The sequence below is a fragment of the Triturus cristatus genome, chromosome 5_1 (assembly GCF_964204655.1).
Source record: "Triturus cristatus chromosome 5_1, aTriCri1.1, whole genome shotgun sequence".
Taxonomy (NCBI): domain Eukaryota; kingdom Metazoa; phylum Chordata; class Amphibia; order Caudata; family Salamandridae; genus Triturus; species Triturus cristatus.
This window is the reverse complement of record NC_140587.1, coordinates 446,999,795-447,024,005: the sequence shown is the minus strand read 5'-3', so window position 1 is coordinate 447,024,005 and position 24,211 is coordinate 446,999,795. Positions and strand designations below refer to the sequence as shown.

The following is a 24,211-nucleotide window of genomic DNA, read 5'->3' as shown; positions in this document are numbered from 1 at the left end:
AAGTCAAGTAACATGTATCCTTTTTTCAAGTTTTCCAAAAAAAAAGAACACACTTGATTCATATTGAACATACCAGAGACCAACAACAAAATCATACTTTCTCACTTCACCATTTAACAACTGCTGCGTCATGTAAAGCAAGGTTACTTCAGGGTTTCATTTTCAAAACCGCACTAAAAGAATACGCCAGGTTATCTGTCACAAACCGAAACATTGGGCTAAAATGACTTAATCAGTTTCAAAGATTAAGGCCCTCACCCACTCAAGGGTGGCATGCTTCCTCATAGGTCTCCTCAAAGCAACACATGTTTTTAGGGTTCCTCACTATACCATAGACAACCAGCGAGTTGGCAGCACAATCCCTGCGATCAACACTCAATGCTGTTCCAGCTCAAGCACTTGGGGCAATGCGGGTCTGTGTCCTGGACATCAGCATTGTTTTTAAGAATAAGGCACCTACATTTATTTAGCCTGATCTACATGATAAAGCACACATGCCTCTGATTAGGTTTCTTTCTAGATATCCCTGGAAGAGTTATAAACTGTCCTGCGATCTGAATCCCTGACTGGAGATCGCGGAGTCCACCATACCAAACATGTTAGGTGCGTCTCCATTCTCTTCGTGTATTTTAAACCATAACCCAATGGAGCTCGTCTTTTTTGAGTCCCCAAATCAGACATCCATTTAGTGCTACATATCGCATGAACCTTTTTTTCTACACTGCACTTTGTGCACGCTATGGCATGCTATTACGCACCATGCCAGGAAATACCAGATACTGCTGAAAATGCTGGCCGCTCCCTTCCATGCTGTCTCCTCTGCTTCAAGGACAGCACAAGTGAGCAGGCGTTGTAGCCACAAAGGTAGGACATATCGGCTCAGAGATTTCCTGTGATACATTTGGGTCCTTGTCAGGGACTATCATCACCAATACTGAAAACCCACTGCCACACAAACGACAGCCCAAACTCTTGGATATGTGGCACAAGGCATTTTCTCCCCGTTAACTATTCCTTCCCTCCCATGGAGTAGTTCATGTGAGTGGTTTTAGAAGTTTATGGTTGCATCATTACCAGCAAACATTATTCCCACCATAGAGGTATAATGGTATCACGGTGACCATGGAAAAACCACACTAGCAGGGCATGTACTTTGTCACCTTCACCTTTGTATTGTCTTTGTGGCAGCATTTAGTTTGTAATCATACTAGTTTCCTTGCCCATAGTAGAACATCAAAGTTCCATAATAACCACAGAATGTTTCATCCCATTACTGACTTTATGACCTTTATGCTTGAGGTGTTATAGGTGGCTCATGTGTGGTCTGAATGTAAAGTTGTGGCTGTATACCAATTCAACATGGGTAAGAACTCTGCTCCCACAAATGGGAAACTGTAGCTGTGTCCACTGATCACCTACACAGTATGGTTCACTTTTTTGTTTTGCCGATGTTAAGAGTTTGAGTGCAGTCATTTGACAGACAAGACTTTCCACTTTACTCACCAAGTCATGGTAGGTTTTATAATTTTGCATGAGTTTCATGTTTCCTGACAGTAGCAGGTTTTCCAGCCAGTGAAATTTCAGTGAGCCACTAGTTTAGAATCCTTTTTATCTACTCTGCTTTTCTACTCATGGAGATGAGGTTAGTTCTCAAAAAATGCTTAAGCACCTCATGCCTGGGAGTACAATCAAGGCAGACGTTTGTTGACCACCCCTTATCGGGTTGAACTAATCCTGCGTTTTTCCTTTTGCTCCTACCTACTTGGGAAAACTATAAAATAAGGGGTACACCAGGGGGTAGTTTTTCCTCAGTGGCGGCTCCCCAGTTAAGGCGGAGGAGCCTTGCCCCACAGCTTTTCGCAGTGAAAATAAAAAAGGCAAAATAAAATGATAACTCAACATTACCATTTTATTTGTTCCTGCTACGGCTTGTTGGCGGGGCAGATCTGCTCTGCTCTCAAGGAAGGGGGAGGAGGGGTGGTGGTGGGGGGGGGGGGGGGAGGGGGGGTGGCCAGGCGCTGAAGATGGCGGACACGTTCTGCTAGTGCTCCGTGCCTGATCCCCGGTTTACCCTGAAACATCCTGCCGACGTGGGGCTCCCTCCGGCCCCGGTGCCTGCCTGCTCTGCATAACCTTGAGGCGCGACACCTGCGGAGGGTTCCCGAGGTTCTGTGCTCGCCCCGTGGCGCTCCTGTGAGCTGCGGCCTGCTGAGCTGCGGGAGCCTGGGCTAGCCGCGTGGCTCGCTCGCGCGGGCCGTCCCGGCTGCATCAGAGTGAGTGGCGGTCCCGCAGCGCTCTCATGCCTGCCTGAGGCTGCCGTGTCCAACCCTGGTGACACCGCGAGAGAAGAGGGACACTCTGTGGCTCCCCCGCGTTGGAGACCGCTGCCTGGGACCGGACGGCGAGAGGAACCCGGACCTGGAGGCCTGTGCTGCGGCTGTGGGGATCGCTGGCCTGGCGCTGCAGCTGGTCGTCGAGGCCTTCGTCCCAGGTAGGCCCGTGAGGGGCGCAGCGGAGTGCTTTCTGGCGGCGGGGGGGCCACGGAGGTCGTTCGGGCCTAGGGCCCCCTGCTGGACTGGGATGTGGAGGCCAGCTGGACCTGGGGCCCTACGTCGTCTGCCATCTGGGAGCGAGTGGCAGATCCAGTGATTGGCCCTCTGCCGGGCTGTGTTATTGAGGCTGCCCTGTGTGGGGAAGGGCTGCGCGGCCGTGCCTCCTTGCAGCGGCTGGGTCCTGCTCGGATGGTGCCGCGGGACGCCCTGTGACCCCCTCGAGTCGCCGTTCTCTACCCGGGAGCGGATAGCAGGCAGAACCCGGATCCGGCGACTCAGGCTGCAGCTGGGAGGATCACTAACCTCGCTCTGAGGCGGACCGGTGAAATCCTCAGGCCGGGGCGGGCCCGTGAGGAGCGCGGCTGAGTGCTTCCTGGAGGCGGTTGGGGGCCACGGGGTCGGTCGGGCCTAGGGCTCCCTGTTGGGCTGTGACGCGGAGATTGGTTGGGCCTAGGGGCCCAGTGTGGACTGCTACCTGGGAGTGAGTGGCGGACCCCGCGATTGTCCTTGCGGTGCGGCGCCCACGCGGGTAGGGGTCCACGGGGGTTGGCCGGGCCTAGGGGCCCGCGCGGGGCCTGAGATTGTTGCACGGCGCTCGTTGTGGGCCTGGAGAGGTGGTCACGTTTGTTCCTACTGCGCCTGGAGTTGTCGTTTGCCACCTGACCTCACCACTCCTCCTGGAGCGCTTGCAGCCAGTGGTGCTACCGGCGGAGATCCCTCCTGCGCCCTTGTGGCGTGAGACTGCGTGGGCCGGACATACCCCGCGAAACCCCGGATGAGACGTGGGGAGTGGTGGGCCACTTCACACTGGTGACCGGGCGGGTGACGCCAAGTCCCACGCTAGAGCTACACCCAACAGTAGTGCGACAGTTCGTGCGGAGCCTGGTTGGAGCGGACGGGGGCTGTCTTGGCGCATGTCGGAGTCCGCAGGTACCTGGTGACTTGTGTGCCTGGAATCCAATCCTTAGTGTAGCGGCCCCCTCGCCGTCACGCCGTCCTGACTGTTGGCCGCCTGCGAATGCCCACGGCGCAGCAGCTCGTGATGGGGCGTATGAAAGCTAAGCTACAACAGAGACCCCCACGTGGAAACAACTTGGACCCTCCGTCTCTGTGCACTGGTGGCTCGCCGGAATCTACGCCCACGGCCCTAGCAGCTAAAATGGATTCCGTCCTTGCAGCAATGGAACGGATAGGCGCCGCGGTGGAACACACCAGAACCTCCCTGGAAACCAGAATGGATAAAATCGCCTCGGATTTTACCCTCCTACACATGGATCATCGTAAGTTGGCCGATAAAGTCGCTATGCAGGGCCAAACACTCAAGGAACTCCAGCCTATTACCCAAAACCATACTGCAGCGCTACAGGACCTACTGGATCGGGTTCACGAGCTGGAGGACAAGGCGGACGATGCGGAGGGCCGTTCCCATTGCAGCAATGTCCGCGTGGTGGGCCTGCCGGAAGGGGAGGAAGGTGGTCACCCAGAACAGTTTATGGAGCGGTGGCTTCGTGAGCTCATACCTCAGGCTCTCCTGTCGCAGCAGTTTGTCATTGAGAGAGCCCACCGCATCCCGGCTCGGAGGTCTCCGCCGGGGGGCCAGGCCACGGCCATTTCTCTTTAAGCTGCTCAACTATAGGGACTGCGAGGTGGTTCTCCGGGAAATGCGCAAGATGGATGCTCTCACGATAGGCGGTAGCCCGGTCATGTTCTTTCCTGACTATACTGCTCGGGTGCAAAAACGCAGGAGCAATTACATTGCAGTGAAACAACAACTTCGTGCCCTTGCCATACCATATTCACTGTTATTCCCGGCACGCCTGCGCGTCACGGCCAAGGAGAAGACACACTTTTTTGATTCCCCAGAGGAGGCATGGGACTGGCTTGAGGAGTCGGGGCTGTGGTCAGGTGTGAGGCCGGCAACCTCAAACACTGGTGCGGCGGTGGTTGGTGGAGCCCGTCACCGCGGAGCCAGGCGGTCCATCCAGCCTGGGATCATTGCCCCGACCCCGGAGAGCATGCGCAGGGAGAGATTGGAGGCACTTGAGGCGGTCACCACCCTCGGCTCCCCGCGGGCCCAGGACTACTTGGAGCCCCAACTGCAGCCCACGCTGGTGCAGTGCGGCTCATCCTCGCCCTCCACTATCGCTTCAGATGACATTATTCTACCGGCGGTGGCTCCACAAACAGCTGACGATCTTATCTGAATAAGCCTTTCTGGTCTTCACCATCGATGACAACGCACGCAAGTAGCCCATTGACAGTCCTTGCTGAACCCTGAATGTGGCTGGGAGCGGGGGTGGTTCTATTGTGCTTCCGATGCCGTCTGGCCCTGCTGATGTTGGAGTGGTGGTGACTTGCCTGTTGGCCGTGACTCGCGGGCCCACTCGGGGGGCTGTGGACCCAGAAGGTGTTGCGCTTCTCTTACCCGCCAACTGGGCCCGGGGTCGGCTGGCCCCACATGTTGGCGCCAGGGTTTCCACAAGCTGACAAACATAAGTAGGAATGAGGAGGAAGGTTACGGCATGTCACAGCTGGCTCACGCACCCTCGCAGGTACCCTTCTGCTCTGGTTTACACTATCCCATTGTTATAGTAGTTTGGACGGACACTACGCAATGTCTGCCCCTATAGTTACGCTGTTCTTGGTTTCTTTGTTATGCTTCTTGTTGCAGCACTCCGACATGCTATTACTGGACCTTGTCCCTTGCCCCACCTGTGCCCGCCTTGGCCCCGGCGCCCCTATCCTGCTGGTTTTCTCACGAATGCGCGCACTGACAATCACGTGGAACATCCGTGGCATGTACACGCCCTCACGCCGGTATTCTATCTTTGCATATCTCCGGAGGCACTCGGTAGCCATTGTCCTTCGGCAGGAGACACATATGACGCAGCCGGAACTGGACAGGTTGCGCAGGCGCTGGAGAGGCCAGCTACATGGCACAACTTGTTCAGCGCGTGCTCGGGGTACACTGATCTGGGTGCGGGCGGGCGCCCCCTTTGTGTGCGCGGACACGGTAATAGACCCCGCAGGCAGGTACACTCTGGCTCGGGGAACGCTAAACGGCCAGTAAATACTATTAGGCTCCATTTATGCTCCGAACATCGACCAGTCAACGTTCTTGGCGCAGTTGTCCCAGTCCTTGCTGGAATTCCGTGGTTACTGGGTGGGGATTTCAATTCGGTGCTAGATACGCATCTGGACAGGTCTTTTCCACCCCACCGCACCACGCAGGCCGGTTCGAATGCCTGGGCTCTCGCCGGATGGCTTTCGCATTGGGCATTGCTGGATGTGTGGCGTTGCCTGCATCCGGACACTCGTACTTACTCCTTCTACTCTGCGGTACACGATCTTCACGTACGATTAGACAGGGTGGTGGGCTCCCAAGCGCTATACTCGCTGATTGAGGAAGCTGAGTATTTGGGGCGCATCCATTCAGACCACAACCCCCTAAAGCTGCGATTGAACAGGGACCCGGGTCGCCCTCCAGTACCCACATGGCGTCTCCAACCCACCGCGTTGGAACACCCGGAATTTCGCGCCTCTCTGGGAACGGCTATCCTACAGTATTTTGAATTAAACGAAGGGACGGCGAGCAATGCGCTGGTGGAGTGGGATGCCCATAAAACAGCTATCAGGGGCCACTGCCTGGGAGCAACGTGGAATATACGCAAATGATTGGCGTTGTCGCTCACCCGCATTGAAACGCAGTTACTCAAGTATGAGCGTGATGGTGAAGGAGGGAATCGCCATTCAGCACAACTGGCACGCCTCCGGGCGCAACATGCTGACCTTCTGGAGTGTCTACGCTGTCACAATTATACGGCCCATACCGCGCGCACTCATGCCAAGGCTGACAGGACAGGTCGTTTGCTGGCTTGGTTGCTCAAGCAGGAAACCGCCCATGCCCCGATCGGGGCCATACGTACGCCTGAAGGCCCCCTGGTCTACACACAGCGCGAAATACACCAGGTGATGACCGACCACTATGCGCAGCTGTATCGCTCTCTGGGGCGCTGCTCCGGGCTCTAGCTCTACTGTTTCTTGGAAGCCGCCCACCTGCCCACGGTCCCCGGAGAACATCTGGAGTCGCTTGACGGGCCCCTTACACTGGAGGAGATTGATGGGGCGATCAGCTCCATGGCTACTGGGAAGGCGCCAGGCCCGGATGGCCTCCCGGTGGAATACTATAAGGCCTACAGGGAGTCCTTGGTACCAAAGCTGCACGCCCTTTATTCCGCAGCTCTAGAGGAGCGCGTTCTGCCCCCCTCAATGCGCGAGGCCTACCTGGTGTCCCTGCTTAAACCGAATAGGGATCCTGTGAGTTTAGGATCATATAGACCCCTGGCTCTACTTAATGTAGACTATAAAATTTTAGCCAAGGTACTGGCGGAACGCCTACCGCTGGTGGTGCCCCTATTGATGCACAGCGACCAGAACGGATTTGTGCCTAAACGGAGTACCTCACTGAACCTGAGGCGTTTTTTCCAGGTGGCCTCGGATAGTGGGCGGGGGTGGCCTGGGGCGGGTTGTCTCACACTAGATCTCGAAAAAGCCTTTGACTGCCTGGAGTGGGGCTATCTTGCGACAGTGCTGACGAGATACGAATTGGGCCCAGGGTTCCTCCAGATGGTTGCACTCCTATACAGGAACCCAACAGTGAGGGTAAAAACGGGGCCCTACATCTCAGCTGCAATACCAATCTACAGGGGCACCAGGCAGGGGTGCCCGCTCTCACCCCTCCTGTTCGCACTGGCAATGGAGCCCCTAGCCTCGGCACTGCGCACGTCACTAGGTGACGGAATTCCTCTAGGAGACGCGACGCATCAGGTGTCACTATACGCCGACTACCTTCTGATATTCGTCAGAGACGTCAGTAATATTCCGGTCGCTTTAGAACGCATATTGATTAACTTCGCCGCTCTCTCGGGGCTTAAGGTGAACGCCGCTAAGTCCTGTTTGTATGCGTTTGGAGGGGATACCCTGGACCCAGGCTATATCTTGGATGGTGTGCGCGCGCAGTGGAAGGCAGACACTTTCCGTTATCTGGGAGTCCAGATATATCGCCAGCCGGCGGACCTTATCGAGGGCAATCTGGGCAGGGCTGTGTCGGCGATTAGGTCCCAGATGCGTTTTTGGAACACGCTCCCACTCACGGTCACTGGCAGGGTGGCCCTGGCCAAGATGGTGATACTTCCCCGTCTTCTGTATTACTTTGCCAATCTGCCAACATATGTCCCAGCGGCCTTCTTTGCCGTGCTCACAAGGTCACTCCGGGATTTTATTTGGGGTAGCTCGCGCCATAGGATGGCTTTGCCCAAGCTCTACCTGCCTACCGACCAGGGAGGCCTGGCTGCGAAGTGCTTTGAACATTATTCAGCGCAGCTTCAGTGGATAGCCCGTTGGTTGGCGGGTAGGGGCTTAGATGACACTGCAACAACAGCGTCTCCCCTGTCTCTAGCGGACGTTACTAAGCTCTTCCATCCAGCCGCGAAAGCCCCAATGCCTACACCACTCCTTATGGTAGTGGCCTACAAATGCTACCGCCGCAGCCTACATCTCACTAGAGCCCTGGTTCCTTATGCTCCGGCCATTCCACTGGAGGGCTCCCCGAGCGGGCTGGGGGTACTCACCGCCACGGAACTGACGGAGTGGCATACAGCGGACATACAGACCTTAGGTGATCTCTATCGGGAGGGTACTCTCTTGGGCTACGAATCCTTGGTCGACGAGACGGGCCTGCCACCATGGCTATTCCTCACACACCGTTCCCTGATCGTGACATTGGCGGCTAAATGGGGGGACACGTCGGTGGAACCATGCCAACACCTCACCATACAGTATCTACATGTGATGGGGCGGGGCAGACACTTGATACGGTGGTTTGCGGCCTCCTTGCGCGCGCACGTGGCAATCAGCCTGGAACCGCTTCGCCGCAAATGGGAGATAGACCTGGGGAGGTCACTGGACGATAAGGAATGGGGCAAGATACTACAGAGCCCAATACGCGTACCGCGCAACATGCGATTCCACCAGATACAGCTGTTTATACTTCACAGTTCATGAGATGCTGCATATATGCACAGGCCGCACTATACCTTTTGAGTGGCCCGTCTACCTACTGCACCTATTCTGTAGAATACCAGCCGTGAAGGTTACCTCCCGTTTCCTTGACTTGGGACTGGTGGTGGCTAAACGGCTGCTCACAAAACACTGGAAGGCACCGGATCCGCCACACATACGGGCGTGGTGGCTCTCACTCCAGGCATGGGCTAAGGCGGAGGGCATAGCTCTCCTGAGGGAGGAAACACTGGGGCTTAGGAGGACACCTATCACAACACAATGGGATGGTCTCCTACAGGCCTTGGCGCGGATTGAGGGGGATGCTGCGGAGAGAACCACTGCCCAAGAGGGAGGGGTGTCCCCGGAAATGGTTGAGCGTGTACATGTGGTCAGTTAATTTGCCAATTAGTCAGCAGTGCAATGACTGATGCTCAGGGTAGTCGGTGTCAGGTTTCCAATGTGGGACTGTTCGTTTGGGGGGTGCTGGGGGGGAGGCTGGGGGGGCCAATGTGAAATATACCTTTGTAGGTCGGACTCTGCTGCTGCTTATTAGTTGATGGGGGGTTTGGACGTTCCGCCTCCTGTTCATGTTATATCTCATTATCTGTGCCTGCAAGTATCCTGGTGGATTTGTGTAGACTGTGTGCATTATACCGCTGGTCCTCTCATACCAAAGCATGACATTGTGTATCATACTGGGGTTCATATCGTTATCACCTGGTCGTTAAATCCATTGACTGTTGAGCGAGAGCTCCTCATGCCCCATGATACGGCTCCTCTGGTTTAGCCTATTGCTTTATGATTTGGTCACTGTTAATTGAGTCCTGGTGCTTATCTATAAGCTGTAAAACTTGCAAAACAATAAACAGATTTATCCAAAAAAAACAACAACAAAAATGGAGGTATCCTCTGTCAGACTTCACTAGTATTCACAGGAATGACGATATGGAAAAGAAAGTTGTTAAAAGTTCAAGGGGCTACCCTCTTCCTGGTTAGTGAAGGATCTGGAGGATAGAAGATTTTGAATGGCCCTGTACACTTTGCACAACACTGGCCTTAAAGGGGGCAAGTGGGATTGCAGCTATAGAAGAGGACATTCAGAACATGCGCCTTTCCTGATGCATCCGATGTTCTCCTAGGGGAAATGGACATTAAACATATCCCTTCTGAGACCGCTGAGTGACTTGTTTGGGAAGATATGCAACTTCTCAACAATTGTCTTTTGGCATATTAACACTGTGATGCCCCTGGATGGCCTGGGAGCCGTGTATGGCACTGAGTGGCATCCATGAAAGTGTGATCAAGGTTGAGAATTTGGGAGACTTCATAAGTATGGGCTCCTTCACCAAGATCCACTGCAGGAACTCTAAGTAATGGCACACAGCACTAATAAGCTCTTGGTAATGCGAAGTTAAGTTAGGATTACAATGCCCTGGCATCACAGCCTGGAGTAATGGTGGTTTTATTAATTCAGAGATGAGTGGCTGGGGACTCAAGCTACTTTAATCCATTTCTGTTGACAGAAGTAAAACTAAGATTTCCTAAACAACAGGTTAGCTCTTTGCTGGCCACACCAAACCGAGACAATTTGATTTAGTTATGAATGCTTTTTCATGTCTATTTTGTTTGCTATTCTTTGTAAAGTACCTGAATATCATCGTGGTGCTCCAGCATCCATTTAATAAACAAATAATTTTACTTTACCAACACACCCTGGATGGGAAAACCAGTGTGGTGGAATGGAATCCATACTGTGGATGACAGAGGGCAGTTTCAAGCCTCACAGGGTTAAGAGGCTATGACCATATACTGATAAGAAGGAGCATATTGGCTTAAGTGGTCTAAGAGTCCCAATAATACCATTCAAGAAGTGGGACCACCCCAACATTTCCCACTAGCGGAGCCTGGGGATGGACAACTAAATTCACAATAGAAAGGCATTCAAGACAAGAAAGGCATGCAAATATCTAAGATGGTGGTATAGTAGGTGTACATGTTTCCTACCAAAAATGAATGTAAAGAGCTCTCCTTCAGCATGATAAAAATAAATGATTACTTAGCGGCAGGAGTAGTTTTTCAGCTTGAAGAATTTTCGGTATTCACATGCTGTGCATTATTCCACCATTTGGTGGTTTGGTCCGGAAGTCTATTTTGCAGTCATTTCCTTTTTTTTTGTGGGATTTCATCGAGGACCATTTGGTGACAAGTCATCCCCTGGTGACGTTAGACATATGCTCCAGAAGCTCCTGTGCGTGCTTGTCATTTTCCGATTGTTTTTCAGGCTTTGCAACTTCTTCCACTGGCATCCTATCTAGTGTGTAAGTTCCTCCCATTTGTTGTCTTAAAGGCAGCTCAATTCTGGGGAGGTGGGGGGGGGGTGTTTGAGGGTCACAACTGAATATAAAAAAAATCTTCGGACTGCAAAATTACTTCCACCCGTAAGTAACCATTTTGTTTTGTACTGTAAATCTATTCTGGATTTAGAGGCTGTATATTGATTTTATAGATGTAGTCTTCTCATGCATTGGTTTGAAAGGTTCCTTCATTAGCTGTGTGAGCACTAGGTTTACATTCTATGAAGATGCAGATGCTCTTTGTGATGTGGCTATCCTTTTTTTCCCCCTATAGGAATTCCTTCATGATTGGAGGGGAGAAAAAGCTTCTCCCTATATATGCCTAATGCATGCCACAATGGCGGACAAGCAGACTCGGGTGAGGTTTTCTTCTAAAAGAAAAATAAGGTATCTAATAACAGAAGTGTCTTGTGTTCTACTGCTCATTGCTCCCACCATGTTAAACCAGTGAACATATCTGTTCCACATTGCCATGTAGCAATTTCCTGTAGTTGCCCTTCTGGCCTCCCTTAGGATATCCTTGCTTCTTTGCGGTAGACCCAGAACTCTGAAATCTATGTCCTCAGGAACCACACAGCTAATCTGCGGCTGCCTGGTCCTAGGTGGGAGACTTGTTTCTCCTGTATTGTCTGCAGGTCATATGAAGGCCCTGCAGGTAGTAGTTTGATTACTGCCCCCTGTGAGAACTCCACTAGATCAGACGTACTTACGTCTGTCTTTCCTCTGTGGTACTATAAAGACAAGCATCATAGTTGTCTGCTTGCGCTTGTTTATCACCAATGGTATCAAGGGTATTGGGGGAAAGCATATGCAAATTTATCTGACCAGTCTATTGATAGGGCATTGCCTTTTGACATGTGGTGTGGCTCATGAATATAAGGCTTTGGCATTTTAGCGTTATCTGGTGTTGCAAACAGGTCCATATCTGGTGTACCCCACTTTAGAAACACTCCTAATACCGGATTTTTCAGTTCCCATTCCGGAGAGGCTATTTCTTGTCTGTGTGCCTCCACTTTTAGTCATAGTGAGAGGTGCACTGCCAAACAGGGCTATGTGTCTTTGAATGGCCCGTTTCCAGATGTCATGGTCCAGTTTGGAAAGAACATAAGATTGTGTTCACCCCTGCTTGTTGAGGCAGAACATATTAGTTGTATAGTCTGCCTGGTGCACTTCTTCGGCTGTTGGAGTCCTCTGTCTTGATTCCACACCCAACAGCAGGAAAAATAAAATGTAGATGGAGACCACGCACAGGGGCTTCTGAGGCGTACTTGTAAAGTCACAGGGGGAAAGACAGGTCACCAAAGGGTCCTTGAAGCAGTCAAAAAAAGATTTAAAAACAAGGAAAAACAGGCTACAAAGGAGAATTCTGGGCCCAACCACTAGACGTCAGTAATGCACACCATGTTAATTCAGAAAAGATTCACATTGCAAAACCAAAGATGATGGAGGATCTAGGAAACTAGATCTATTTAAATGTCTCTCTGGAGGTAGTACAGGAGCGGTTTGTTCATCAACCAAGAGGCTATTCCGAGCTGGGAATTCACAGAACAGAAATGGGACAGCTAAACAAAATACATATGGAACCTTATCCTCTCATCCATCAGCAAGTGCCATGCCACTCAGCGATCATTATCATTAGAGGAGTCTATCTGATAGAACAAAAACCTGTCCCGTGTCCTTTATATTGACATGTAAAACCACTCCTATGCCTCCTCATATAGAATACTAGCCAGGGCTGTTGCACTTCCGGCAAGCAAGCAATTTCAGGACAGGAACTGGAATTCACTCGATCAGAAAGTTTTTTAATGGAAACACTTAGCTCCACCACACTGCACCAAGAGAGATACTAGAGTCTCTAGCCTTCACACCAGACCACACCGGCAAGATGGAACCTGCACCCTCAGTGAGCAAGATCAAATTCTCAAACAGCAGAGTAATTTTATACTTGTGGGCGTTTTTCCAGCACAAGGGATTACGAAAAGAGGTTTTGAAGTGTTCACATGGCCCCCAGACTGTTTTAATGGGAGGTGCCAAGTCACTTAGGCCCGGTAAAGAATCCTACAGCTTCTCGGGCATAGATCAAAGCAAGCATGAGCCAAAATATAGGTCTGGCAAGAAAGAGACCAAAGGCTGCACCACCTGCATGGAGCGATGCAATCCTTCTGAGGGCCAAATGAAAGCTGCTGTGCCAATGGCAGAGGTAGTAGGGGTCCAGTATTATTTGCAGCTAAAACGATGCATCTACAAAAGCCAGCATATAAAGATCAGAAGCATGTCCCACCTCTTATTGGTGTCAACCACCAGAATCCAGTGAAAATGCACCCTGGCACCAAAAGAAGACTGCAGGTTCTGACCCTGGGAAGACTAAACTGGTTGGCTCCTTAGGGGAAGAATTTCCAAGGTGTAAAGCGCATACAAGTAACCTCCGCCCCAACCCCCTAAAACACTGCCAGACACTAAAGCTAAAATGATGCCCCCAAAACGTAGAGCAAATGTCCCATTTGGTAAGGGGATTAGAACAAGTAATAAAAGGATAGCCATGATAGAAATCTCAAGTAGACGGGGTAGTTATAGTGGATATCTAACACATCAACCCAAGCCAACCAATAGCTTGTGTATGAGCTAACAATTGGTTCAAAGGAAGATGAGGGTTTCCAGGGGTATCTCAAAAGTAGCACAAGAGGATTCTGGTAATTGGCGTAGGATGCCCTTGTGCGCACCTGTGACAACATTAAACAAGCAGGAAATCAGATTCAACTGGAAATAGCCATCCAGTGAAGCGGCACAGAGACTGGAGATATTGTAAGCTCTAGCTACAGTTACTTCTACACTGCAATGCAAACCACTGTTTGCATTACACCAAAGAGGTCAATAAGATCAAACCTCCTATTGCCGTAGCCCACCTCATACCTAAAACTGAACCACTTTAAGTTTACAAACCTGAATCTCAGCACAAAACTAAGCAATACAGTATTATAACTGGTTCAAGGCAGGCACCTCTTACAGAGCTGACAGTGCCAAGGGGGTCTGCAGACTGAAGTAACCATGCAATACCCCCAGTAAGGCTCCCATTTGGACCAAGAGAAAAATGGACCATGCAAATATGAAGCAGGTGAATAAATAAGAAGGAAGAAGTGGAGTCCAGTAATAAAGCACCGCTGTGTTCTCAGGGGGGCCGAAACCAAAAGAATAGGTCCATCGAGGAAATTCTGGATAACAACAGGAGGGATGATTAAGCAAGACTAAGATCCAACAGATAGTGTGGGTTAGGTCCAAAAATACCCCACTTTGTCTCGCACACTAAAGATCACCCTGAAAATACCCCATCAACTGGAAGATGTAAGAGCCATTTGAAGTTCCTTGGACCCCAAAGCACACTTCAGCAAATTAAAACTCACAGAAGATGTAGATGCCAAAGAAAAAACACATTGTCTGTACCCCAAACCACAAGTAAACAAGGTTGACCTACAGCTAACAAAAGGTTACAGTCCAGACAGTTGAGTAATTCTGATAATAAAAATTGACAATTTAAAATAAAAAAATCCAAGCCTGACTTTTAAGCAATACCTGATTGAGCTAAGGAAGAAATTGAGTTTAAAATGAGTCGTTTTTGAGCTTTCAGCCACAGATTGTGAAGCAGAAGGTAACCCACCCACATATTAATTGCTCAACATACTCACAACAGAACAATTGGTCAATACACAAACTGATGCCCATTAGGAATCCCAAAGAAAGGAGATAAAGTTCATAGAAAGATTAACTCTACTGAAAAAAACTCCAATAGCAATTACAAAAAAAAACCTGAGCCTCAGTGAATCAAACTATCCTTATACAATACAAAATTTCAAAAGGTAGTGGGAACAACATTACTGTCAGACGCTCAACCAATGGCAAGGCATGAAACGAGCTCCTTGCACTCAAACATAAATAGTAAGAACAAAATCTCTGGCCTATTTGCAGCATTTGAATCAAAGACATCAACTATGCTGTCCACAGTATGTACAAATTTGGTGGCAGTCGCAAACCCTGTAAGATCCCACTCAGCCACCGCTGTTAACAGACAGCGACGCACCAGATCAGGTGTATTTCTGAATGCGGAGTAAGAAGGCAGTGTCAAGCAGAGTGGGGACCCGACGAGCACTGATGCAGCTTCCAGATTAGTGCTTACAGGTTACACCGTACAAAGGGTTCGGTAACCCACTCTCAACGAGGCGGACACCAGAAGCAGACTGTTCTGAAGAGGGGCACATGATTTGACAGAATAGAGGGGACACCCCAAATGCTGTACCAGTGGGTTCTGACTAGAGCTTTGAGAACGCTGTGAAGTCTGAAGCAAGTAGAGCCCCTGAGGACAAGTCAGCCCAGGAGCAGTCCCAACCCAAACAATGTATTTTAATAATCCAGGAGACTACAAATCTGACAAACTACAAGGTATGCTAGAACGAGTGAGGCAACCAGTTAAAGAGTTGCAACAGCAGAGTGTGGGTTAAAAGATGGGAAGAAAGCTGCGGATGGACACTTTATAGTCTCCTTGATCTTAAAGGCACTATGGTGAGCAGACCCACAAGGCACCAGAGCAGGAGGATGTGCAACAGTTGTAACACAGCAGACTGGGTGAGCGGAGCCATCTACAAATTTAAGCAAGAAAGTGGGGCGTTTGTCTTCTAAGACACATGGAGGTACAAGTGGGGACCTCCTGAAGAGCTTGTCCTTTTTAGAGAGCACTCCGCAAGCTGCAATGCACTAAATAGCTGGACTAAATAGCAGCTGAGTCTGCAGACCGACCAATAGCTATCCACTGGTCACCATGAGTCCTGACTGAATTATAGCCAGTGCCCGGGATTATTTCTGGGTGAATATTAAGGCTGGTCTCTACACTTCAGTCATGACTGGAAAAAAATGGGGGGAAAGAACCAACATTAAAAATAAAATGTTTCATTAGAGCCAAGCAAGACATCAAGCAACAGGGCAGCTCTACCTACACTTCTTCCCTCAGCCCCACCTCTCCATAGCAATGACGAATAAGGACCCAGAGATGGAGAATGCTTCACTTTGGGATAAGGAGGTGTAATCACAAAGGGCCTCCAACTTTAGATCTTCAAGGAGCTTAATGAAGAATAATTCAGTTAAAACGGACATGAAAGGTGTTGCTGAACTCTGCAAAGGGGTAGAGACACTAGAGGAGAATATGGATGAGCAAGTCAGTGACTGAGTGACTCCAGGGCTGTGAATGCTACAGCTAGAACAGAAGGGGGGTATATTTTCCTATAATATAAAGCAGCTCTAGTTCTTGCAAGCCCTCTTAGAGATCATGCTGGCAAGACAATGATTCCAGACCTGCCATTGTCACCTCAGGGAATCAGGCATTTCATCATGATGGCACCATCCCTCCTACTTTAGTTTCCACTAGGAGAGGAAGTAACGTTCTCCTCAGTTACTGGAGGATGCACTAGCTATTTTGAATTTGGAAACAAAAGAAGAGTTTGAGCCATCTCAGAAACTGATGAAAAGCAGGCTTGAGTCTCATCAATGCTGGCAATAGCCTTGAGCTACTGTGTTGGACTTGGGCCTTTTTGCAGGGTCATCCCTAAACGTTTCGCCCTTCTCCTAGCCTTTTTTCTGACATGGTGTTGGTGGTTTTAGGACTTTGGGCACTTTAGCACTGCTCTCTGGGTTACTTATGGTAAGATTGGTCTACAACTGTTTGGCCTATTTAATTTACCTGTCTGTCCCTTGCAAAGTGGTATCTCAGATACCCAGGGCTGGTAAATTAAAATCTACTGGTGGGCTTACAGCACTGATTGTGCCACCCACCAAAGTAGCTTTTCAAACCTATCTCAGGCCTCTGCCATTGCAGGGCCTGTGCGCGCGGTGTCACTGCCGCTGTAACGCGGCACCTAAAATATGTGCCATGTCGGTGACCCCACCCTTTTACTACATGTCAGTCACCCCTAAGGTAGGCCCTAGCTACCCCTATGGGCAGGGTGCATTGTAGGTAAAAGATAGGACATGTACCTTAAGTGTGTGACATGTCCTGGTAGTGACAAACAGACATTTTTGGTTTCTCACTACTGTGGGGCTGCCCTCCCATAGGAATGCATTGGGGATTCACTGATAAGTGGTTCAGTGGTAATTCCTGATACGAGAGACACAGCGTGGTCAAGTTTGGTATATTTGGAATAGTGATAATAAATGCTGCGCAATGGTGTGCGCAGATTATAACTATTTTAGAAATGCCACTTTTAAGTTGGCATTTCTGTGTGCTATGTGTCTGCCTGCCTGATGTGAATTGCATGCCTGGCTTTTGAGTGACAGGGGCTAGTGTGGTGTGTGGCTCCAGGAGGGGCAGGGTGAGTCAGCGCTAGGCTGAATGGGACATCTGCATTTGGAGTAGTGAGAGGAGAAGTCCCTGGTCACTGAATAGGATTGTGCCTGCCCTAGTGAATGCTGGCTCCGCCCCCTGTGGTGTGTCTGATCACCGAGCCCCCACCTGACAAAGGGGAAGAGGAGCCAGGTAAACAAAGTGCCCAAATTCCCCCCTGAACCAGTTTAGGCTGGTTCCCCCAAGCCCTGTGCCAGGGCAGACAATGGAATGCCTAATATAAATATATGGGCTGTGACCCCATGAGGTGGGTGATTGCGTGCTCTTCCTGTACTTACTGGGGGCTTGCTGCTGCTGGGGCCCAGGATGAACCGCAACGAGGGCTTGCCTCCCTGCTGGAGGGCCCTGTGTGCTGGCCTCCCTGGGCCCAGCTACGCCCCTTGAACCTTAAGGACTTCTCAGGAACTGTGGGCCTTAGCGCCTCGTGGAGCGCTTCTATTGTTGATTTGCAGCACTGGGCTGCGACCTGGAGCTTCTCCTGCAAAGCGTGGGGAGCGGGTGCCCACCCTGCATTTTGTGCTTGCTGGCGGGTGCCCACCCCGCTTTTGCGCTCATTTTTGGCAGCTGGTGCCCACCCCGCATATTGCCGATCGAGGCGGGAGCCCAACCCATTTCTAACATACTTTAAAAGGAATTTTCCAAATTCAGCAGAAATAATGGCAACCAAAAAGGAGGTGATCCAGTATATGTGCAAAGAGAGTGGGGATGCCAAGGCAGTCCCACAGGACAAGCATAACAGAAGCAAGCCACAATCTTCAGCACAGACACTACAGATGTTGCAGAGGATTCTTTGACAGGGGATCTAAGCTGCATCTTGGGATGAGGGAGTTTGGGTGGTGACAAATGCTGCAGGTTGGTCACACATTCTGACCTGTTTCTCTATGTGGGAGGCTGTGTGAGAATGGCATGGATTGCAGTGGTTTGAACTAGAAGTTCTAGAGTTTATGAACATGTTTTAGGTTGGCTTCATGTTAACAGCGAAGTCGGGATGGGGTCACACACCAGAGTTACATTTCTGCCTTTGCCTTGTCTACTGGCAGGGACGGGAGGGGGGTGCGCCAGGTTGCTTGGGGGCGAGGTAGGAAATATGCTGCTACAGACACCAAGTCCTTCCCTGTTACTACCTAGGGCAGGGGTCTTAATAGTCCAGAAAAACACCCAAGTGTCTTAGTGGAGGAGTCACGCTTGAAAGCGTGTCTATGCTTTATTATGAAACACATTTTTTGAGCGAGGACCACACAAGGGTCAGGACTAGGTATTCCCTTTGCAATACTTGTTCTATGCCTCGAAGAACGTGGCAGAGCGAGTGTGCTCTGTGCTCACAGATGTTAGGTTTCGGATTATTTTAGGAAAATAAGTAAGGTCACATGATGGCATCTATTTATCTATCTATAATTTTGAGATAGAATCATAACATACAGCCTCTCTAACGTAAAAGGGCTTGCCTGGAAGGACCACTCTCCGACACACCTCCATATTCCTACTGGACAGTGAACACTATGCCAAATTTATGGCAATGACAGAGAGCGTTGCAAATACTAAATCCAACGGCTAAACCATCACACCTCCCACACAAAACAAATTACTCATTAGACCCAAGCCCCACCTGTTTCACTGTATTCCCAAATGTCCTCCGTTACAGCCTTTGTGATTTCTCAGCAAACTCCCCCTGAAATCTCTCCATTTCACACTTGCAAGTTTATTTTTTCTTGGGACAAAAAAAAAATACACACGGCTCCACGAACCCCAGTTGGTTTTCGCAAATATAACAATCATCATACAAAACGGTCATCACTTAGAAACGCAGGCCTAAACTAAAACCCAGCATTGCATCCTTAGAGCAGCCCTGATCGCTTACAAGTTTTGTTCTCAACCAAAGACTTCCTTTTGAGTAGAATAACTAGTGCCACTAACAAAGCATACAAACTCATCTCTTACATGCAAGAACTTGCCCTACCCCAATTGTAATAATCCCGACTCGTTTGCATCCCAAGAAAAACAACTTAAAGACATTCTTCAGCAAAGTTAAGCTTAATACACAAGCGGAAATTGCTGTAAACTCAGCCCCCAATTTTCAAATGTTATTTATCACTCTCTGTACTCTCATTAATATCAAATTGGTGAGTTAGCTTTCTAATTCTGCCCAATCGAAGAGGAATAGTCCATACTCTTGCAAAGAACTCCATCCCCTTCCAAAGGAGGTTATATCTCTGTCCCAGGGTAAAGAGTGTACAGAAAAGCGGGGTGCTGAAGAGTGGGCTCCGAGACTGCCACATCTCAGTGAGCTCTGCTCAGAATTTCACAGGTGGAATGCCTGGCACCAACTCCTAGAGGAGCAGGCAAATAAATAAGGACCAGTGCATATCACAGTGAATCCAGAGGGCATCGAACACCCGACGAGCAAACAATTCATGGCTGGAGAGAGGAAAGGCCATCCTTCCCAGAGTACGAACAGAGGAACACAAGAACAACAATCCTACAGACCTGCAGTGTGCCAAGAAGACTAAACACTGAAGGTAGTCAATGACTACAACATAAGATGGGCACAGCAGTATACAGCACTGAAGATGAAGAGGAGTACACCACAAGTGGCTGGGGAGCTCCTTCCAAACCAAAAGGCTATTGATTCTACAAGATGAGGCAACAGGTAGCAACAGCACATCAGAGAAACCACAACATGAGGCAGAAACAGGGAAGCCCTCAGCATCACAGGGTTACAGTACACACACTGAACAGAATGGGAATATTCTATTAACTGCATTTTACAAAAGGGGTTTCCAATTTTAAAAAAATAGTGAAGGGAAATCCTAGCTCAACACTAGAGATTGCGGGGTCTTCTGCTCTTCGCCTAAATGGAGAAAGTGGATCATCTGTAAATGAAAATGCAGAAGGCCTTAAATAAGGGTTGGGGGTGCATACAGGCCATTAAGAAAAGCACTTTAGAACACCGCACATAAAAGGTTTTCCAGTCAGATTTGTCTATCTTTTGTTATTTCACCGAGACATGGGATTAATCAAAGACTAAGATGGAAGGGTTCATGAGAAGGGAGAAGACTTTGGTGGCCTCAACAGAAATTTTATACAAAAACGTGATGCAATAGACAGCTTGTTGATGTCATCTGAGACTTAAAATGAGCCCTTTGAATTTCTAATGTAAAGTCTGGAAAGTACTCAACAGAAACAAAGAAGCTTGACGGGAAGGGAGTAGACTCCTTACCAAGTGGATGCACATAAGGTAAAAAAGGAAGAAATTTCAGCACTGCATTGCCTCAATCCATTCTAAAAACTGCAAACAGGGTGGAGGATGTTGGAAAATTTCAAGCATGTAGCAAATGTCAGGATTCTAAGGTTGGTCACACAGTTGGAGGACCAGAAATCTGAAATGAAGGATTCTTTGAACACACGCATATAATCCACCTTCCCTCCTTGCCCCCTCTGAACTTCCTTCCCCCTTTTTACTGTAATTGGTGGGAAGAATAACACAGAGACCATTCACTGAAGAGCGATGGAAAGGAGACAGCCAGTAGTCCCTATTCACTTTCAGTTTAGCCCCTAGAAGGTTCGTTTTTGTTAAGTCATTTTTTATTCTATTTCTTTTTACTTGCTTCTAACTTGGTTCACAGTGCCACTTAAAAAGATATATATAAACAAATAAATGTTGCACGCAAGACTCAAGTGCTTTACACTGAAGGAAATTTGGAAGAATAATAAGGGAGAACCCACCAACTCTTTCTCCCTCAAGTGAGAAAATCTATCTCAATCTGGTAACATGCATATCATGCTGGATCTACCAGAGTTATTCTGGTTCAATGTATACAACAGGTCCCTCTACATGTTACTTGTTTGAGTGCTAAAATCTCCACACGATTCCTGCTCCTGCTCCATCCTTACTCTGAACATTTTCCCATTTTTCTCTACAGCCTCTGTTCGGAAACCCGGCAGCAATTTTTTAGCCCTAAACACCCTACTCACCTTGAGATGCTGATCAATATCCCTCCTGGAAACCCTCCATAGTGCCTCACCCCACCCGATATCTGACATCATCATAACCACCTTCGACGTACAACTCTAAGACAAGCTCCGAACGCCTCTCCCCTATCCACTCTACTAACCTCGCATCCATTCCCATCCTCGGGGTCACTAACAAAATGAATTCTCATCACTACCAGGACCTAAACAGATAGTGTAACTAAAGTATCATCTTTTCTAGTCTCATTCCCTACAACTCATTTCACACATAGTGTGTCTAGTTACTGCTAAAAGTTCATGAGCTAACTGATTTAGCAACTGTGCAGCTATTCTTATAGAAATGTGCACCAATATTCAAATACCAATACATTAAGATATGCTGCCTTTAACACAAGACATCTAAACATCAGTGTTTGGTATATACAACAGTCAACAACCAGTTGTTGAGCTAAGATAAAAAACACTAATATCTCTGCAACTACACGACAAAGATCCCCCAGAAAGCAACTTCTGAGTTGCTGTTCAAGCCTTCGTACATCGTATCTGTACAGTCAAAACACCTTGATCCGCAGCCAGCCACCCAGATTTGACGTAGACTGCCTCTTAAGGGCATTCTACACACCATAAACACCTCATTAAGGGATTGAAGAAATGGACATCACACCCACACTGATGGTACTCCACTTGCCAGTCTACACCACTTTAAGACCATCTGTATCATCTACATAAATATTACAATCGGCTCCCTTGCCTATCCGATTGACAAGCTCACTGTTTCTGGTGGCTCTCCGCACATCCAGCGCCTGGGCATCAGACTGGAGACCAATAAAAGCACATGGCAACAGGCCTTCTCTATGTATGAACCCAGGATCTAGAAACACATCCTTAAAACCATCAGGATTCAGGACTCTCCCAACCTTTCTCATATTTAGGAAAAAGCTGAAAAGACACTTCTTTAAAGTCCACTACATCATGAACCAGTAACAACCCCCTTTTCCTCTCAGAAGCCAGCTACTCCTCTACCCACACAATATGTCTTTGCCTTTGACCCTTTATAGTGCTCTGCAGCCTTTTGACGAAGTTTGTGCTATATAAATACAGATTCATATAAAGACCACTTCAAAAGGAAATGTTTACAATTAAATTTCAACAGCTGCAAGAAATGCATATTGTGCAACATTTGCACGCAAGATAATGCCATCCACCAAGTCCTTTCTGCTTTGCCTACCACCACTTACTCTTATCATAAGCCTTGCAGTAGCTTAAAAAAAATATAGTTTATGACAAATGTACATCCTAAGACAAGAAGTACACAAGCAAGCCCACAACACTGTATGGATGAAAAGACGATCATTGGCAAAGCCAATAGGTCTTGCCTTTGAATGGCGTTTGCAGCACTTTTGGCTTTTGCCAATTCTGAATAGCACAGGTAAATAAGGAAGAAAAACACTGGTAAAGTCAATACATCAAACCTTTTCAAACAACATCAGCAAAAAGACACCGTGTGATGATGCATATGCATGCATGTACACGTCATGATGCTATGGCAGCCCCCAGCATCCATACATCATGAAGTGGAGAAGGACACGGGGTAACTTTAAAAAAATAAAAAAAGACTGCGTGAAAGCACATGTGGGAAAAAATAGCAGCCAGGTAGCGAACTGCAGCAGCCAAGCACAACAAAGAGTGCTGGGGTTATGGCATACAGTGGACTGAGGGCGAGAGCAATAAACACATGCATTCTAATGGAGTGGTGTCAACAAAATAAATAAAGTAGCTGTCTGAACGTAAACAGTGGAAGGATACAAGCCATTCAATCAAAAGGATGGTAAATAAATTCTCCAGGGGACTGACAACACAAGAAGGACAACAAATAAACATCTAATATGAAGCATGCAAATTAGACTGACAAATAAGTTGATCAGTGATAAGCAATGGCCTTATTCAAAGCCCACTGTAAGTATTATTACTGTACAAAAAAGTGTTCAACAACGAACAGCCAACAACGTTCTACTGCATGTAGGCAAGACCTAAAATGGCTGCCTTAAGATGGCATCTCTCTACACAAATGGAATAATTTTGCAAAATAATTTTACAAAGGATCTGCCAGTCGGCGTTTAAATTACCAAAATTGACCCATGAACACTGTTAATTTCTACAAATGCTGTAGGTTTGTATTAATTTATTGTACTGAAAAATATATCTATTCAATATGAACCCGCTGGTGTCATTTTAGAAAACGACTGCTTGTTGACATGTTGTATAGCTAGGCTTCCTGCTCAACCACACAATTCAGCGACTGGTACACCTTATCTGTGCAAAACCAATAGGACACTACTGTGCCAACTAGAAACAGGAAGTCCGTGACAGTGCAAAACTGATGGTCCACACCATTCAGACCAGCTGCATTAGTATGCAAATGCATATTCGAGTTCGCTTAAGCTTCAGCATTTCGAACTTACGAACTAAATTCACACATTTAAGAAACAAAAAGATGAAGACATCTTCGTAATCCCTGTTAAATGTCATCATTAAAAGACTTCCATTTACTCAAAATAAAGTGCATCAAATATGTGGTACCTTGAGGCATTCACAAAGGTTTGTTCTGGATCTAACGAGAAATTATTACTTTTATGTACAATGACTGAAAAATTATGAGGCATTACAAAATAATTTTGTGCCAACCATCGGTGCAAATTACACGCGGTAATGTGCTTAAATCATGGACTTCATTTACAAGGTGATTTTCTTTGTGTCTCTGACTTGGCTCACATCACACAAAGAAAGCATTTGGAAATAAAATCTCCATTGTTGTCAGTATCTGCTGAGGAGTGGCCCGAGACAGGAAGAACAGGTTTCAAGGTCAGGTGTTAAGGTGCCTGTGCTTGATGGCG

The 24,211-nt window shown here is 48.3% G+C and overlaps 2 protein-coding genes across 3 annotated transcripts in view; both read right to left on the bottom strand.

Annotated features, from left to right (window-relative positions):
* RAD54B (RAD54 homolog B) overlaps positions 1 to 24,211 on the bottom strand; it is a 495,994-nt gene that overhangs the window by 337,416 nt on the left and 134,367 nt on the right. The window lies entirely within an intron of this gene.
* The window catches only part of FSBP (fibrinogen silencer binding protein), a 29,070-nt gene that overhangs the window by 2,487 nt on the left and 2,372 nt on the right, over positions 1 to 24,211 (bottom strand). The gene's annotated exons all lie outside the window — the stretch shown is intronic.